This window comes from Falco biarmicus, chromosome 5 (genome assembly GCF_023638135.1).
Source record: "Falco biarmicus isolate bFalBia1 chromosome 5, bFalBia1.pri, whole genome shotgun sequence".
Lineage (NCBI taxonomy): Eukaryota > Metazoa > Chordata > Aves > Falconiformes > Falconidae > Falco > Falco biarmicus.
In genome coordinates this window covers 24697837-24716860 of record NC_079292.1, presented here as the reverse complement: position 1 = coordinate 24716860, position 19024 = coordinate 24697837, and the positions used below count along the sequence as shown (strand labels likewise).

Sequence of the window (19024 nt, the reverse complement as noted above, 5' to 3'; positions counted from 1 at the left end):
CCTTCGGAGCTCTCGACTGGGGTTACCAAACAGACATGGAGCTCCAACAGGTGGAGTCAAGGGTCAAATAGAAAAGTACTTGCATAAAGGGAGGTGGATCAGGGGTCTGAAAACAATAACTGCAACCAATTTCTCTTGAAAAGCATCTGAGGATTGGTGCTGCAGGTCCAATGCTTTGCTGTCACAAGAAACAAATCCTCAGTGACCATGGACTTGTCCATTTCCACAGTCCAAAGCTGTGTCCACAGTCAGCAATCCCATTAAATCAATTGCAAGGAACAATTATCTACAACTACGCAAGAGCAAATCACCACACCTTCGTGACTCCAAGCTGAATGAGAATAGTAAGACCTCACTTCTGAGGTACATCTTTGTTTTCTATTGTATTTCTTAACTTTCTTCTGAAGAGTTTTAACTCCTGCTCTTTGCACAGAGTGTGTACTCTAGCGAGGCTCTGAGTGCAGGAGAACTTTACAACAAAGGCTATAATACAGGTGATAACAATATCCATTTCTGTTGTGTGTTGCCCTTGCACACCTCAAAAGCTGTCAGTATCGCTCAGTTAAATTGTTTTGCTTAACGTGATCCTACCTGGTGTAACAGGAACAATTGGTGCTGTGTCAAGAGAGAGGAAGCTGCTGCAAACCCCTGGGTTATTGCAACTGCTGCTGCAGCTGAAATTCAGTCTGATTGCTCCACTTCAAAATGTTTGACTGGGTTTTTTCTATAAATCTTGGAAAGCTTCCAAAATAAACCTGATAAAGTCCTGAACATCACAAAAGATGCATTCTTCCCTGTACTTGTAAATCATCTTTGGCACACTTCCCAATTTTCGTAATTACAGATTTCTCCCAAGCTCCCTGAACATTGCCCAGAGATACAAGGCTTTGTATGATCTGTCTTCTAATTCAGAAAACTGCAGCAAGCTATTGCATGAACCCCACATTAGACAGTAAAGCAATTCAATACTAAAACACTTTTTAGGTCTCTGTATGGTTTTCTTGACAGATGTTACGCTGCTGATCTATTTTTATATATCTTTTATACTGGGATAGTGTCTAGAGGCCCCAGTCAGGGGCAGGACCCCATAGCACTGCACATACTATGAAGGAGGATACAGAGCCTGTCCTTCTTGCAGCTTATAGTCTAACGATGTAATGAATGATGCTTGATGGATAATACAGTCAGAGGGAGCAAAAAGTGAGATACTTGTTAATGATAACAGCAGCAGACAGAGCACAACAGCTACTTTGCTGTATATAGGCAGTGTGGTGCTCCTGTCACTGTTGTCTGCTTTCTCCGTGTCCTTTGTGTTTTGCAACCTGCAGTGACCTGTGGACAAGCACTCGTACAGAGTCATTCTCTGTGTCTGAAGCACTGGGCACTTGGAAGCATCTTTCGCTACCCACATCAGGCATGTGGCTCAGATACAGAGGACGTAAACCAGAGGAAAGAGGTGGCCACTTACAGAGAACAACTCAAAGCCCCTGCATTAGGGTGTAAAGCAGATGATGTGAATTCACAGATTTGTAGTCACTCATGGGAAGGGTTAAGACTTTGGGGTGTTGAGTGAGCCCAGCAAGAAGCTGGTCTCAGTGCAATTCATATAATCTCTGTCTTTATTCCCTTACACGTAACAGTGCAGGCTGTGCTTATATATTTGTGTTTCTGCAGCAGGAGAGTCCTTACAGTGCTCAGGAACAGAGCGCCTAGTTCAAGTTCAAGCCCCAGCTCTCTGGGGAACCAGCAATAAGTGCATCTCCCACCTATCTCACCAAGTCTCACTCAGGTTTAAAATGGGTATTTTAGCCCTGTGGCCCAAAAGACCTCTCCAGCTCACGAATTCTTATTTCATGTCCTGATCTGAGTCAGGATTGCTCCACACCCAGATAAAAGCTCCACCACGTTTAGATCCTCTGTGCGAACCCTAAATCCCTCACTAAGTTCTTAGGACAGATCAGCTTTGATTTCCCAAAGCAACAGGTGTTAGGTCTGAAAGGTCAAGAAAAAGCAATAAGCATAAACTCCCACAAGTATATTTTGCTCTTCTGAATCCACCAGATTTTGGACATTCCCAAGCATAAGTCTAGCCCAGTATGATATGTAGCCACCGGCTCTGTAACCAGGTCCCTGTCCCTGAAGTGACTGATTGCTTACTCATCCCTGCCTCGTCATCAGTAGGTGAGCCAGAAGATGGGGCTGAGCGGCAAAGGGACTCTCCCCTTCCCTGCGGAGCTGGTGCTGTAGGTCAGTGACAAGCATGTGGAGGGAAACCGGAGTCTGGCTGCGTGAAGATGAACTCTGGCGAGGCTGGCGGTGGGAACTACCAAAACAAGAGGGACCAAGCCTGAAAGCAGGCTTTTTCTTTGAAGGGTGCAAACCAGAAAAAAAGAGTAAACTAGTTGCAAAAAGATGTTGCTGTCCCACTGGGTAGAAAATTAAATAGTACAAGGGAGGACTATATCACTGAGTCACGCCTGTATCAGGATAAACTAATTAAGCTCATCTTTCTTTGAAATGCAAACTTGTGCAATTGCATGGGTCAGCAGGGACCTCAGATGACAGGTCATCTCAGTCCCCCTTGTCAGTCTGTAGTTCTCAAACTCTCCTCAGATCCCCATTATCCTACAGCAGCTTTGCAGATGGACCTCTAGCAGCTCTAATAGAAGTTTTCAGAATTTTTCTAGCTGTCCATCGAATAACTTTCATTTCCATGCCTTTTTTTTTTTTTCTTTAAACTCACAGGGCCCATAATCATATTTTCTCTGAGGATCAGTCATTTTCAAGGGTGTAGCTACCACCTAGAGGTAACACAGCATTTGTGACTAGCATAGGGCAGTCTTATTAAAGAGCATTAGGAGTAGATTCCCAAAAAAGTTCAGCTCCCATTTAGTTATGAAGGGCTAGATTTCCAACCATAGTGTTGGGTAACTGGGGGCGTGTGGGCCTTACTGGAGACAACATCCATCCGTAGTACATGCACCACAGCGCTTTGGGGGTGCTGGCAGTCTGCACAAGGACTGCTTCACAGAAACAGGAGTGGGAGGTCTATCATGTAGTTAGCTTTTAATAAAAGACTTCCTGAGTGCGAGATATAACAGGAGGAAACGCAAGTCCTTTGAGGTGGTTTCTGTAAATCTTTTAAAAGGACGTTTCAGCAAATACACTCATTCAAGAGATTTTTCCCCCCCTTAAAATCAAGCTGAGTCGATTTTATTTGATCCTTTCATTCTTAAGATAACATTCATCTTGCCTAATTTCAGCCATCTAAAATTCAGGCGTTGTCTTGGCTCCCTCCAGAGAGGGTGGGGACAGGCACTGCCGGGGGTGAATTCAGCCCCTGTCTGGGATACTGCTGCGGAATAGGGCACATTGCCCTTGGGAGCACCTCCATCTCTGTCCTGAAAGCAGGGGAAGATTAGGTGGCCACCTTACACTATAGACAAGTGAAATAAATCCTGTCTTAATTAGTTTTTCTACTCAGTATACTTGTGTGGCTCCCGATGTAACGTCTGAACACCCACACTTTACAAATACTCGAGCTCTGTGATGACAAAGGGCAGTTTTTACCCACTTACAGACACATATAGCTGAGGCAGGTATAGACCAAGACCCAGACCTACAGAGGTATTTAGCAAGTTAATTGTCTAAATTAGGTGGTTTTCAGTCTCAGCTGACTAACACTCACTGGTGTAGACAAAGAAGTGGCAGTTGGGTGCCTTTAGGAATTTGCAGGGATCTAAGCAGAAATGACTTGCCTAAGGACATATGTCATGGAATTAACCCCAGGTCTCCTGAGCTGCTGTCCTAACCTTTGGAATGTCCTTAACACTAAGCAAATCCTCTGCTGTTTTTGGAATTAAACTTCTGAAGTATTTACAGTCATGTCATCGTCTTTGTCAAACTCAAACAAGCTATGCACACTCAAATGCTTTAATTTTTCCTCATAAATCAAATCTGACTCAAAGCCTCCCTTCCCGTTTTTACTGCTCTTATCTAAGCTCTCCTTAGATATTAACTTACCAGTAACAGAACAATGAGGCCAACATTCCAGACTGGATTTTTAGGTGTTGCTGTGATACACATGAACACCAGCATAAAATTGGATCTTTACTAAAATCAGTGAAAATATTATATTCACTTCAAGAAGCACAGTTCTACCCTGGTGTGCAGCATCCAAGCCCTCCGTATCACACTACACGGTGTCCACTGCACTGATCCTGCCTGTTGCACTTACAGAAACAATTGTCCAAGACCTTAAAATTGAAATAGCTAGGGCTTGTCAATGTGAGAGTCCAGACACAGTAAGATGTGAATTAACAGCATACTGACTGCTCTGCAATCACATCACACACAAGTGTATATTGGAAGACTTTTTAATTAGAAAGCAGCTTGCTTCACTTCAAAAGCAGCCTTAGGACATATACCCTGTGACTGGGACTGGTCATGCAGAGAGTTAGCATGAAGAAGATACCGTGCCCTGTTATTCTAGTTTAACAGCACACTGACTTCCACATGTAGACAAACCTTATCAGACCAGAGCAGGCTTCAGTACTGGGTGATACGTGTTTCCTAGAATAATCTTGGGGAGAACTGCTGAACGCTAGGCATGTCCTCATGAACCCCCCTGGGACTTGCACCTGGGTCACAATAAGGGTCAATTTATAAAATAGGCTCTATTCATTTCATCTTGTGATGATATTTTTGGGGGAAATTAACTCAGTAAGGTGAAACAGAAAAAAAGAAGTTTCTGTAGGGAGAGAGAGGTGACAGTTTCACACTATTCAAACAAATGACAAGATAAAATTCTCCTTCTGGTACTACACAAGTGCAATTCTCCCCATCTAGGACAGCAGCCTTGATCTAATCAAAAAAATACTATATCAACTTTGAATTATCACCAAAGCTTATTAATGTTTTGTTGTCAGAAACTATAAGCACAAAGTATAGAGAGCTTGTGGGAAACAAAATACCATTCATCCTTCAAGGAAGATGTTTAAATATTGTAAAAAGTTTTCCAGACTTCAGATTATTAGAGGGATATTTGATCGACTCTTGTGTTTAACAGACCACAGAAACCTTACACGGTTGCCCTTATAGTGAATCCAGTAGCTTGTTTATGTTCTAGTGTTTATTGTCCAAATAGGATTCAGTTTCTGTGGAGGTTAGGAAAACGAGATTCTGCAACATACTTTCCATTGAATTCCTTGCCCATCTTCTGAAATTGAAAAAGGTAAACCTCCTGCACCAAAATGAGAAACTTTTGCCTGAACATCCAGCTTCGGATCAAGGAAACATTTTTTTTCTGTGTCAGGGTTTCCAACCTACATCTTGTGAACCGCAAGAGGAAAACGTTACTTCAAAGTTTTGCACAAACCACAGAAACACACGCAACACCTTATCTCTGTGGGGAATGAAGAATAAGTACATAGGCAGCAAACACTGCCAAAAACTCAAATGCTTATTCTGGGACTTTCTCCCAGCTTAACAGAAAAGCAGGAGGTGGAAATGACAGCTACACAAGAAAAGACACTCATGGGACTGAGCTCACATCTTCAACTCGAGCATGTCTAAAAAGAGCTCTGAGCAATTGCTGTTGCCTCCACAGTATGGCTGGGTTTCCCTTCGGGAGTGGTGGCACACACAGGCTACGCTGAGGAAGCTTTCTGTAACATATATATTTGTAGCTCACCTCATATCCCATAAGGGGGATCTAATAAAACTAGTTGGAAAAAAGCTACTGATCTTCTAGGAGAAAACGCTGGAGACACTGACAGAGGATCCTGGATCCATCCGAACGTAATGCCCATACAGTCACAGCAGCTCTACAGAGCAAACTGTTTCCATAGCATCGGTTATTAATTCCTCCATCCTCCACCAGCACCTTTTCAACTTTAACTGCTTGTGCTCATACCTCTTCTCCCATGTGGCTCAAAGAAGAATGAAGAAAGACAGAACAATTTACAAAGGGTCGTGCTTTCCAAGCATCAAAATAGTATCTTGTTGAGAAAAGAATGCAAACAAATAGTACTGTCCTTACTGCAAGTCCTTGTGAGAATCACAACAGACCGTTGTAATCTCTGCTGATGCCTCCACCAAAGATAACACTACTTATATTCAAAGCTACTGTGCCCCAAGTTTTCTGGCCTTACATACAATTTCACTTATAAAGATGAGTGTAGCACTTTAAAGATAGCCTAATAGTTTATCTCAGAGGTGTCAGATCCCACTTTCCGTTGTGTCATGTGAATTCCTGGACGGAAAACAAAACACAATGAATCCAAACACATTCCAAAATGCTCTTCTCACATCACTTTAGTGGCATTTACCTTGTTTGCAGCAAAAGGAAGGAAGGAAAAGACAGAAAGGATGGAAAGTACTTTTTTTTTTTTTTTAATGCCATGCATTAGAGCAGATATTATCCTTAAAACAGGGTGATGTGATAACCAAGGATAAAAATAGAAGTAAAGCCTGTCTTTACTAAGAGAATTACTATCCATATTTCAGCACTGACCAACTGCAGAACAGCTGTGCCTGTGGTGTCGGTGGCATAAATGCTATCATAAACAAAGGCATTTTTACCATTGTCATGGAAACCTGACACAAGACCTGAAATCTGTCTGAATTATCTCCCTTTAACAGCTTAACACTCCACAGGCAAGATTGCTACTGAGTAGGGTATCCCTAGGGAGTGAGGTTTTTTCATCAGGTGGGACTGTTTCTGGGAACTGACAGGATACAGGATAACAGTGCCTGAAGTCTTTACAAAAGTACAGGAGAGAGTTAAACTGTAGGAAGGAGATGAAATTTCAGAGGAGAGAAGAGCTGGGAAGCCTGTGCCTCAAAACCACCTGGAGAACTGCTGCAGCAAAGAGGTGAGAACAGGCAATTCCAGCTAGGAGAGACCTAACCCTTGTGCCATAGGACATGCTGGCAGCCAGCACAGGCCCAGCACAATGGAAAAAACAGGGATAAACCATGCAGAATCTCACCTTGGATGTTAAACCGAATATGACAATTTCATTCTGCTTTGAGGTGTTTTTCTCTTGCTTTGAAACCAGATGTTTGGGATTAAGAGAGGCAAACTCCCTGCACTGTGTGCTGCACGTACCTCTTGCTCTGCTGTCAGGCTGTGAAAAGGTACAGAAATTGGCACTGGAGCTTTCAGCACTGTTTTAGTCTAGTCTAGTCTAGTCTAGTCTATTTTATTCATCCTTATGCATCAATGTACAACAGCAAAAAATTGAGAAGAAAAAAACCCAACTATTCCATCACTATAAAAGATAAAGCACAATAATTCATCTGTCACCAAGTAGCCAGGATTTGATTTTAAGCACAGTCGAAGAAATCAAAGTCTGTGCTGTGAATCTCATAATAGTGCCTGTGTTGCCATTTAGGAAAGCAATGAGCTGTACCAAAGTAACAGAAAGCAAAGGACGCAGGACCTTCAGGCTCGTGCAGACAGCATAATAATTTATCTGCATTTAAAAGTGTAAATCTCTTTAGAAAAATAAAACAGAACAGTGACAAAAAAAAACCACCCAAGATACATGAGTTTTCAGAGGGATACTGTACGAATATCAGTCTACCAATTCCCCTCTCATATATTTTATTTTACTCAATCTTCAGCCTAAGCTGGTCTATCTATAATGATTTTATCTAAAGGTGAAAATCTTCCCACGTGAAACCCCCTTAATTTCACTGAAAGGTGCATGGGTTGTCAGGGTGTTATTTTGTGAAAGATATTTTCCATAGATTCATTTGTTACTTTTTTCAAGCTGAGGCAGCTTTATGAGATAATATATGTCTGCTTTTTGTAGATGTCACTAGAGGACTATAAACACCGAGTTGTAACTCCAGAACAAATCTGTACACCGCAAACAGTATTACCCAGGACACTCATCTTAAATAGACAGACAGCACAGAGCAGCAGAGGTAAATGTCCCTTTTCTTCTAGAAAGGGGACCTAAAAGTCCCTTAAGCCTGAGCAATGTTAGTAACTCTCTTAAAGGCATCAGTTGTCTCACATTTTCCTCAATTGGATGGGACTGACATTCCAAAAATTGCATCCGGCCAGCTTCTCCTTAAAGCATTTAAAACTCTGAGTTCAGTGTACAAAATAATAAATTGAGTCTTAAAACAAACACCTTGGATTTCATCAGGTCTGAGGAAACCTCAGTCCTGACAGCATTATACATTGTAGAAGACATCAGATCAACAGGCCACAATGATTCAGGCAGTAGTTACATAAAGCATCCCTGTCTACTAAAATTGTTTTAGCCAAAAAGATTAACAGACTTATGACCCTAACTGCCTCCTCAACCAATCAGGTTCAGCATTAGAGACCAGTGTAAAACCTGTCTTCTGCTGCTACCTGGCTTTGCATGTAGCCAAACCCACCTAACCACACACCCCCCGCGGCACCTGGGCCATTGGGTGCACACACAGCAAAGTCACAACTATCCCAAACTGCTGAGTGCCTGTGGGGTTCCAAACCAGGCATTGCTCTGCCCACCTCTGCCCACAGCCAGAGTGAGCTCCAAGCATGCCCATTTCTCCCACAGACCCAAATCAGCAGATCCAACTCTCCCAAAACCTTTCATCCAGGAGCCCCAAGGTTGGCGCACTCCTTCAGGAACAGGTAGGACTGGACTCCTGACGATCAGTTCAATAGCATAGTTCCATATCAAATAAGAAATATTAACACCAATACCAAAACCCCCAGCCAGAGCAATCTTGTCCCTGAGGGTGATGCCCTGACCACACCAAGTCACAGCCCCTTTCTGTGGGGCCTGGGGCAGCAGAGCCCTGGCAGCAGAGTGGGACGATGCTGGCTGAGGAAGCCATGCTCCTGAGCACCAGCCACTCCACCGCCCAGGCACGCGTTGGAAAAGCTGCCCTTCCATGTCACCAGCAAAAGCAGGCACCTGAACCCCTGAAATATAGGCTAGAGATATTTTTTTTTTCTAATTTATTTTAATTTTTGTTTTATTTTAAATTTTGACACAAGGAAAAGACTGACCCTGCAGAGATGCCTGTCTGCTGGGAGGGCTCATGGCTTGAGGGTCCCAAATTAATTTAGGTGCTTAAATCTGCAGCTCAGAGCCTCAGCTGTAGAGTACTCCTCCTAACTTTCTGTCAGCTGGTTTACACAGCCTTTCCTCATGACCTGGGGCTTTTGGCCATCCCACCACAACCACCCTGTCAGCCCAGAAGAAGTGATAGCACTTGCTCAGTACTTCAGCCTCTAACTTCTCTCTACAACTCTTCTCCCCAAATGCTTTCAGTGCATACTGCTAGCTTAAATCTCTGCTTTCCTTTTTCTAGAGACACTCATTTCTTCTGAAGATGTAGGACTATCCTTAGCTGTTACAAATCACTTCGCTAATTTCAGTTACGTGTCTCTAATTTACCCAAACCAACCACACACCTTGTTATACTGTGATATTTTTTGGATCAACTGGTGTGTGCTACCGTCATTGCCACGGGGGCTGTCCACTTGCTCAGTGCAGCAGTGTCACCTACAAGCTGAAGCACAAGTTTGCCTCTCAGCCCGAGTCCATCACGTTAACGGGGCATGTACAGCGGCTTGTCCTAAAGTAAAACCCACCCATCTGTGGATGGTTTTGCTGTTGTTAAAATGATCAGTATAAAAACCCTCACCCAGGACTACTTTTGGAAAATCTCAGTCAGGAAGTGTGCTTTATTAACTTAGAACTCTGAAGCAAAGACAAGCAGATTTAAAGATCTGTAGACAAAAAAACTCCTTACAAAAAAAAAAAAAAAAGGGGGGTGTGTGTTACATTTTGGCTTTAAGAAAAGGATAGTGGTAATAAAGATATCTGCTTTTATTAACTCACTCTTTATGCTTGGATTTCTGGTCATTTCAAATGACCTGTTTCTACAAATTAATGACTTACAATATTTTGCTCTTAAATAGCAAACTGGATGACACCATCTGTCTCAATATTAATGTGCTGAGACACACGAAGATCGGGCAAAACTAGGTATGCCTGCTCCCTAAATGAATAAGACCTGAATTATGTCTTCTCTTTCTTGGTAAGTTTGTGTTTCTGCATACTATTTCTAGCAGATTTTTTTTCTTTCTTTTGGAGATGGGAGTTCTGCTCCAGTTGAAACACAAAGGCTTAGTCTCTGACTCAAAGTATTACATGGCTGAACGGATCCAAGAATTCCAGATTTGTTCATGTGGAGACTTTGTGCCTCTAGAAAATCCTCTAACTTCCTTATAAAATACCTCCCCAGAATAAAGTGGATTCTTTGAAGATGCATTTTTCAGAAAGTAATCTGTTAAACTAAGGAGGTCACAGGAACCAAAAGTCAGGTTAATTCAATGTAATTAATTTATTGAGGCATTAGGCCAAATTTGCTATTTATCTTTCACAATAGGGGATCCCATAATGCCACTACAAATTCAACTTTGCCCTGATGCTTATGTCATTCAACAACAGAAAAAACAGGCTGAGACCTCTGTTTATTCTAAGAAATAAAGCTGGGTTTGTTACTTGTCTTCCTGAGGAAGCCACATCTCTCAGTCATCTGTGCTTGCTGACTCTTGCCTGATGCTATGGTTGAAAGTGGATTTTAGCTTTTTGTTTAATCAGATACATCACAAATGTCAACACAAGAGGACCTTCATTTCTGACTGGGACCTCCCGATGCTACTGCAGTATAGTTGGTAAATTAATAAGAACTTATCTGAATGAGAAAAGGTCCACTGCCTGTAACTATAGAAACAGAAGCAATAAATCATGACTATCCATATCTTATGCATTCTTCCTACTAGAAACAAAGATTTTAAGAAATATGGAAGACAGTCACAAATAGATTTGCACCTGTGTCTCCTCTGATTTCTATTAAGCAGCAGCAGACCTTTGGAGATGTAATATTGATCACCCTGTTAGTAGGACATACTGTAGTAGCTCTGAAGATTTATTTATGTCCTTAATAAAGGTTTTCAGGCACTTGCTTAAAAAAGAGAATAAATTGTGAAATTATGTAAATGATAGGTACTTTACATGCCAATAGAACGTATCTTTCAGAGGTCAGAGAATGGATATAGGAATGTTACATCTTGCAAAGGTACAGATTGTGAAGAAAGTCAGAAAAGTAGCACAGAGAACCTTACAGTCAAGGCTGGTTCTTTTTGTGATTCTTGGAGAAAAGTTTCTTGGAGAAAAGAGACTTGCAACAGTCTATCACTCCTTGTCATCGCCCTTCATTTTATTTCCCTCTCTCAAAGTGTAGCTGTTTAGCTCTTTTGATACTAAGGTTGTTCTGAACAGTTTTCCTTTATTACACTGTTCTAAAGCCTTTTAGTATAAGTCTTCATAAAACCTCACATATGTGCATTATAAAATTACAGGGAATAAGTTCCATATGAAAAATACATCATATTTTTTCTTACTATTTTTTAGCAGAGATTGTGACATTAAGCATGAGAGCAACAGACATTGTTTCAATTCTTCATTGTGGAAGTGGGGGGGGGGGGGTGGGGAGATCAACTTTTTTCTTTTGGTTGAGAAAGAATTTTTTACATACTCCCTCTTTGCAGGCTCTCCCTTGCAAAACCAAAAAAGGATTTTAGGCGGACAAAAAATAACCACAATTATATGGAGTGTGTCATTGATAAATTCCAGGGGAATATAACAAGCTAGGTAGGCACATACCATTAGACCTAGCTGTTCAAAATGTTAAAATTCTAGCCAAGATTGAACTGGAATATTTGGCCACATCAGCCCTCAGGACTGCACTTAACTTTTAACAGACTTAATCTCACTCTACATTTAGACTTTAGGAAAGTACTTCTTTCACGAGAGCATTTCACACAGCAGTCTACCTTTAAACATGGGCTTAAGTCCCTTGAAGTCACTAAGTACAGGCAGCCTGAGAACAGGCGCAACTCTTTCATTTCACGACAGCCTTAAGTTTGTATAATTTTCAGTTAATCCTAGGTTTTCTCTTTCCAGTGCATTTAGTCCTGAGCTATGCTGACACAAGATGAGCTCATACTCAGGGCTGCAGCATCTTCAGGATTTTTAGAAGGCGACATTCCAGGAAAACCGGTAACTTCTCTCCTCCCCATCCCCTTGGAAAAAAATAAACAGGAAAGTAACAACAACCCAGCATGTTGCTGGAGTATGCTCAGATGTTACAGAAATTTTAGCCTCTCCTCTTCTGCATGGCATCAGCTTCCTGCAAGTCTCCTGATTCACTGACCAAGTAGATTGGCAAAAGTTTAATTATGGCTATTTATTTTACTTTTATACTGACCACATTAACAGCAAAAGCTGACACGACTCTTCTTTCTGTTTATCATAACCCAGAAAGAAAAATATGCAAAGACGTATAGAAAGGATGCATGTTACTGAAAGCTGAGTACTACATACAGTGTGAAATTCATGCAGTGCAGAAGGTCCTCACTAGTTACAGGTCTCCATGTGCATATAAGTTCTAGAGCATTAATTTTTCTTTAGCCATATATATCTTGAACCCGTTAGGATTCATCCTGCAAATTAAGGTTGCAAATAGATGTCTCTAACATACTGTGCTTAGTCCAGCCAGTGAAGTTATTAGGTAAACTGTTAGGTACCAGCAGAGCTCTGAACCTTAATCACATTTTCCAGTTATGTTGTGGGGAAGTGCGATGATTTAGTTAAGGCCGGTATAATATTCTAGGCTTAAATACCACACTCATCACTCTGATAGTCAAATTGAGTCAATGATTCAACCCAGATGGGAATCCAGGTTCTTCTTGGCTTACTGTTATCTGTTCTGCCCATTAGTCTATAGGGCTTCCATAAATTATTTTGCAGTTCCTGTTAAAAGAAAATAAATCCACATGATGCTGAATACTGCCTCCCAGCTGTAATGCAAACTGGAATTTTGGACCACAGCACTGCTCCCTGACTCATCCTGGATCCCCTCCATGTGACGCTGGATCCATCTAAGCTGGGGAGAGTGGAATAAAAGGGCTGCTCTTTTTTTTAATCCCCTCCCTCCCTTTTTTTTTATCACCCACTGTCAAATAACATGTGGTTGTTCATGCAGCATGTCTCTAGGATGTGAAAAATAACAATACCAGAGTGGGGCCTTTCTGAATACACAAGGGTAGGAAGGAGAAGATAAAAGGACTAAAGATTTATACAGGGATAATTTAAGCGCTGACTCATTGCCACTGCTAAGTTTATAAAATACATAAAACCCAGACAGAAACATTGGGGCGGGGGGGGGGGGGGGGGGGGGGCGGGGGGAGATTGTGTTAAGAAGTACAACAGAGGTGCAGCATTATAAAAAAGATAAAAATAGCACACCCATGGAGCCACAATTTGCTTCACACATCATTTAAACATAGCCACTATGCTTCAGATCTCATGGGCATGGCTTTACTACGAGATCCTCTGTCGCTTGTTTGCAGTTGGAGAAAATCCAGCAAGCAAGGAAAACAAACACATCACACGTTCACTGCGCCTATTTGATTTAGCGACACTTAGCATGCACCTTTGGCATTTGCCATGGGTTAAAAAGACAATGGGCCAAATATAGCTCCGGCTATCCCGCAGGCTGCCTTGCCAGGAAAGCGTGGTGGGAAAGCCTGCTTAACCAGCACTGAAGGATTCCCTCATCTAGGAAACCTCAAAGAGTGTAGAGGTGGCTCAGTGGCCAATTCCAGCACCAGGGGTTTTAGCCAAAGAAATGCGGGCATGTGCTGGGAATTCAGCTGATTCCCAGCTGATGAATCAGCCTCCCCGGAGCCACAGGTAACTGGTACGTCTACATTGCAGTGGTGCATAGCGAAGAGACACCTGAGATTACAGCTTCTGCATTTTTAACTGCAAAAGGAGTGAGAGAAAAAGCAGAACAGGGATTCAAAAAGACTCCAGGAATGCCTCATTATTTTGACCACCCTAAGCTGACAGCATGCTCACAGAATGGCTCTGAATGATTAGGACCTTCTGCAAATTAACACTGTAAAGATCCTGATTGTGTGGGACATTTGCACATACACTTGTTCCATGATATACATGGAAAGAGTTGCTGAGTATATCACTTCTGCTAGGACCAAAGTAGGGACAGGTTTTGTTGGGAGTATTTCATTCTTTGGCTTCACTTTTTAATATCGTGGTGTTAATACCTTGATTTACTTAATTATCATTATTTAATCTCTGAGCAATAGTGATGCAGTATACTCAAACACTTTAAAAGGCTCTTTCCCAATGAACAACACCTATTTCCATTTAATAATCTAGCTTAATTAAAAGTTGGTTTTTTTCTTCCTACGGCCTTGTTTCATTTAATTCCATTGCAAAATCCCAGTAGAATTTCAAGGGTGCAGTATAATTTGCATAACGAACGCAGTGGTATCTACAGTGAAAACATTACCTCTCAGAATAACAAAAAAACCCAAAGAAAAGCAAAACAAACAGTAACAACAACAAAAAAAAGTAGAGTGAGATCAGAGCTATTACAGTGTTTTGGAAGGCTGGCTGATGGCATAACCTGCAGCTGGAGAGAAGCAGGTGGAGGCTGGTACTTAGGAGTGGGGTCCAAAAGAGGTCTCACTCCTCAGGGGGGGTGTCTGACAGCAGCTACCCACCAAGCCAAAGCTAAGGGCAGAAATACAAATGGAAATTAGATCTTTCTGAGCTTTAGTCACCTTACTCAGCACTACTGGAAGGCAATTGTCTCTTCCTGGTATTATTGTCCTGAAAGCATCTTATACCAGCTCTTGTAACTGCAGCCATTCCTGTGTTCTGAGGCTCGGCAGAGGTTACGGGTGAAGCTGCTATTTCCATTTCTGGTTAAAGTACTCCATGGGCAGAGCCCACATACTGGCTGTGGGAGACTTTGGCTCAAAATGCTTCTGCCTGGTTTGGAGCACATCTCACTGTGCTTCAGCACTGCACCTAACGGGGAGTCTGCTCTGTTGCCAGTACCCTGAGAAACCCTGTTGGATTGATCCAGTGGTAAGAAGAGGGAAAGCAAATTTAGTTCCTGGATCTCAGGCTAGTCTGGATGTCCAAGCCAAAATAAAGTTCAAACAAAAGTGAAGCCAGGCTGCTCAGCCTGATCAAGGCTAAAATGCTTCTATTTATGAAGCATCCCAGAGCAAGACTTGCCTTGGAAACTAAGAAAAAGGGGTGTGACACCTGTAGAATTTGGGCACCTCTGTTTGACAGTAGGTTTACAATTATGGATTAAAATACCCCAATTCCTCTTTAGAAAGCTATCTAGACACCCAGCTTTTACAGATTTCATAAAGACCTCAGCCCTTACATACCTTGCAGGAGATGATAAGCAGTGCTTTTCAGGATCAGGCCCTTAATAAGCTAAACGAACTGATTAAAAGGCAAAAGTGAAAACCACATCAACTATACTAATGAGGGTTGGATAAACAGTACTAAAAATTGTGCTATATAGCATTGAAGAGAGACTTGTTCCTTAGGTTTGCAGCTAAGTAGTGAAAAAGAAGTGACACGCTAGAATTCTTGCAGAAGTTCTTGCTGCATCTTCCTGGCCTCTGTCAAGTTTGGCTGCTGCTTTCCCAGCAAAATGCCCCCACTTACGGCCAGGCTGCCCCATTGATCTCTATTGTTCTTGGACAAGGTTTCCCACTCAATATCAAAGCGAAGCTTGTCCTGAGGGATCATAGGTGGCTGCGGAGCCCCGTCAGCGCAGTCACCGGTTACCTAACGCACTCAGGAATGCTTCCCTTCCAGAAGCAACTTTCAGTTTGCCTGTTCCCTGCCAGGCGAGGAGCTTCGCCACCCTCTGTGTCACAGCACAAGGCAAAGCAGAGGCTGTCAGTGCGACCGGTCGAGTAAGCCCATTGCAGCGAGCACCCCAGGCCAGCCGGCTGCTCCGCAGCTCCCGGTGACGGGCACGCTCAGCAGAGCCGTGCCCGGGGCCGTGCTGGGGGGCTGTGGCAGGGAAGGGATTTGCCTACCGCTCCGGGTGCAGTCCCGCTGATGAGCAGGGCTGGTGGTGCCCACGCCGCCCTTGCCATCGCCCTGAGCCACCCTCTCCAAGCAGAAGCCGGGGTTGAGAAAACGAACCCCCCTCCCCTCCGCTCCCACCTCCGCAGCCTTTAACCCTCCTCTTCCCAAAATTGCCACCCGCCCCCGCTCCGACCCCCCGACCCCCCCCGTCCGCCGCGCTCCCGGGGTACAGCCCAGGGCTCTTCCCCCGGCACCGCGGTTTGCCACCTCCCCGGTGCCAGCGAGGCAGGTGGCCCGGGGACCTCTGCCAGGTGCCACCCGCCCCGCGGTAGCCCCGGCGGCCGGCGGGACAGGGGGGAGCGGAGGCTCCGGGATAAGCAGAGGGGACCGCATGCACTTTTCCATCCACATCCCCCAACCCCCCGCTCCTTCCATCCCTTCTCCGCGGAAAAAAAAGCGCTCCAGCGCCCGGCGGGAGCTGGCTGGTACCTGCCGGGGGCCGGAGCGGCGGCGGGGGTGCGGGCTGGGGTCACTGCGGGGCCGGGGGCTGGGTTCTTGGAGGCGTTGCGAGCGAAGCCGGCTCCTCCCCAGCGGCGGAGGGTCTCGGTCCTTCTGTGCGGAGTGTCAGACTTTCCCCTGGTTTCCCTTCCTCCATCCCCGCCACCCCTTTCCACTCCCTCGCACGCAGATGCACACCCCCTCCAGCAAATGGGCTGCTTCGCGGTGCGTGTGCGTGTGCGGCAGCCAGCTCCGGCACACCCCCCCTGCGCGCCCCCGGGGCGCTCACGGCCCCGCCGAGCACCAGCTGCCCGAAAAGCAGCGCAGGGCACGCACAGACAGGCGGTGGCAGCCAGGTGCCCTCCGTGCTGCCACCAGGCACCGAAGGACCCCCCGGGCTTGTGGGTTTCCCACTGGAGCGCAGCCCTTCCCCGCGCCGCCGCGCCACACGCCCAGGAGCTCGCACCGGGGCATCCCCACCTAATATTGCCATCACCCCACGCAGGTGCCGGCCCAGATCATAAGATCTAAAGCAGCCTCAGGTCCACTCACATTTTTCCAGCGATGCATTCCCACTGGAGTGGAACTGCAAGTCACTGGCTGGTAGACTGGGAGTGAAAAAAAACCAACACACACACACCCCTCAAAAAAAAAAACAAACCACCAAACACCAAGCCAGCTCCCCACGCTTACTGATAAGGTCAAAACAGCTGGGCAGTGACTGAGAGCCAGGGCTTGGTGCGCATTCAAGGGTAGCCCACGTGCAAAATTGTAGCTACCAGGGATATATCTGCCTTTGCATTTATTTGTTTTGCCTGTGGAATGTGCTACCTCGGTGGTTCTCCAGCTTTCGCATGCTGCAGACCACTTCCTAAGAGAGAATTTCTTTCCTGGACCAACCCACTCCCACACCAAACCCTTCTCTCCAACATATTTCCTTCTGTGGCTGCCCAAGGAAGAGCCTTTCTGCCCACAGGCTGAGAGCCATTGAACGCATGGCACAGATAATATCAGGCACTTCCAGACAAGACACACTGGGGTTCTTTCAAATGCTGTGTTTCCCTAGTGAAGGGTTCAGATTGAAAGTCTTCAGCTGGCAACTCAGTTGCAGAACAGACCCCGACTGTTGCTGCCGTGAAATAACAGCAGAACCAAAGAAGCCCAGAGAAATATATTGGAGTTTCCACCATGTTCATCCTCACCAACCACTCACACAGAAGTCGGATGGGTGGTCTGGTCGTACAGGACAGGATTTAAGTATGGGCGGGTTTTTTTTAAGATCACCAGAAGGCAGCTTTACACTTTTTAACTGGGTTTTTAAAACAGTTTCTTACTACGGTACCACCACTAACATTGTATTTATAAACTCTGCACACACAGATATGTAGACTGTACTCGTCTACATTCCCCCCAAAATAAATGGAGGACTTTGAAGACAGGCTGTTTCACAGTTGCCATTGACTTCTTCTGTTAAAGATTTTCAAAAAGGGATTTTATACCTGGTTTTCCACATTCATTACATTATCATTAACAAAACTTCCCATTGCCTTAATCCCTGGATGGCACTGTTCCATAACAATATCATTGTGATTCGTAGGATAGAGATTAGAGCCCAGTTTGTGTTTTATAAATTCCTGTGGAGTGTCTCTTGCACTTTACCTTATTCTCAGGTACTGAACATCACATGCACTCTGCCTTCTGCACCAGAAGATCAGCAAAGAGAAAATGTGGAGCAGGTTGTTGGAAGAAAAGTCCCTGTTGAGTTTTTAAGCATTCATTAGCACTACAGAATTAGGCTTTGAGGTACTCTGAAAACATGCAACCTGCTAAAAAGTAAACATGCTGAAAAGCCCTGCTTGCTTCATGTACTGGAGATATTTCAGACTCCTAAGAAAAAGAAATCAGCACGAATGTCCCCTTTTCTCATCTGTGGAACCAGTCTGCAGTCTCTGTTAAATGTAAAAGGAATAGTTTTGGAAATGGTTATATTTTAGTAGCCACTTTTTCTTCTTGCAAATCATGCGAACATATTTTTTTTGTGTGTGTGTGGAATAAATAGCAGAAGACTCATCCGCGAAGAATTATAAAAAGGAATTTGTGAAATAATTATGCCCATCATTTATTGACGTGGAAGAAACCAAGAAAAAAGACGCCCTCTTGTGGCTCTTTGCTGAATGAAAACTGCTGAAGTTCATCAAATTTCTGTGCAGACAGCCCAGAACGAGCATGCCTTTTCATTCCTTGTTACTAAGGCTGTAAAACAAGGTTGCACAAGGTCATACCATGGACACAGGCTGAGGAGAAATTCTCCATCTGCATAGTATCATTTCAAATGATCCATTGATGCATTCTTTGGCACTGTATTTTAAACTACTGTTCAGAAAATCTCAGAGCAGGTAAATACATCTTTACTGGGAAAGTAATTTTACCTTTCTCAGTGTCTGCATTAATGCTACCTCTTTGAGTGACCTTTTTAGCCAGGACTGCATTTGCCTCTTATGGGGTGTTCAAAATGTTATAGGAATTTCTTCCAAATTTCCAGATATTGTTTAAAGCTTTAATAGGAA

At 43.9% G+C, this 19024-nt stretch overlaps 1 protein-coding gene across 3 annotated transcripts in view; it reads right to left on the bottom strand.

Moving 5' to 3' along the window:
• Nucleotides 1-17083, bottom strand: part of SEMA3D (semaphorin 3D) — a 147721-nt gene extending 130638 nt beyond the window's left edge. Inside the window, exons 1-2 of one of the 3 annotated variants that reach the window (XM_056339936.1) lie at nt 17010-17028; nt 16449-16571 (exon numbers count right to left, since the gene is read on the bottom strand). The gene's annotated coding sequence lies outside the window, so the exon portion shown is untranslated. Of the gene's footprint in view, nt 1-15967; nt 15986-16448; nt 16572-17009 lie in introns of those variants that run through there. The other 2 variants (XM_056339939.1, XM_056339942.1) reach the window with 2 other exon arrangements.
• Nucleotides 17084-19024: the final 1941 nt, after the last annotated feature.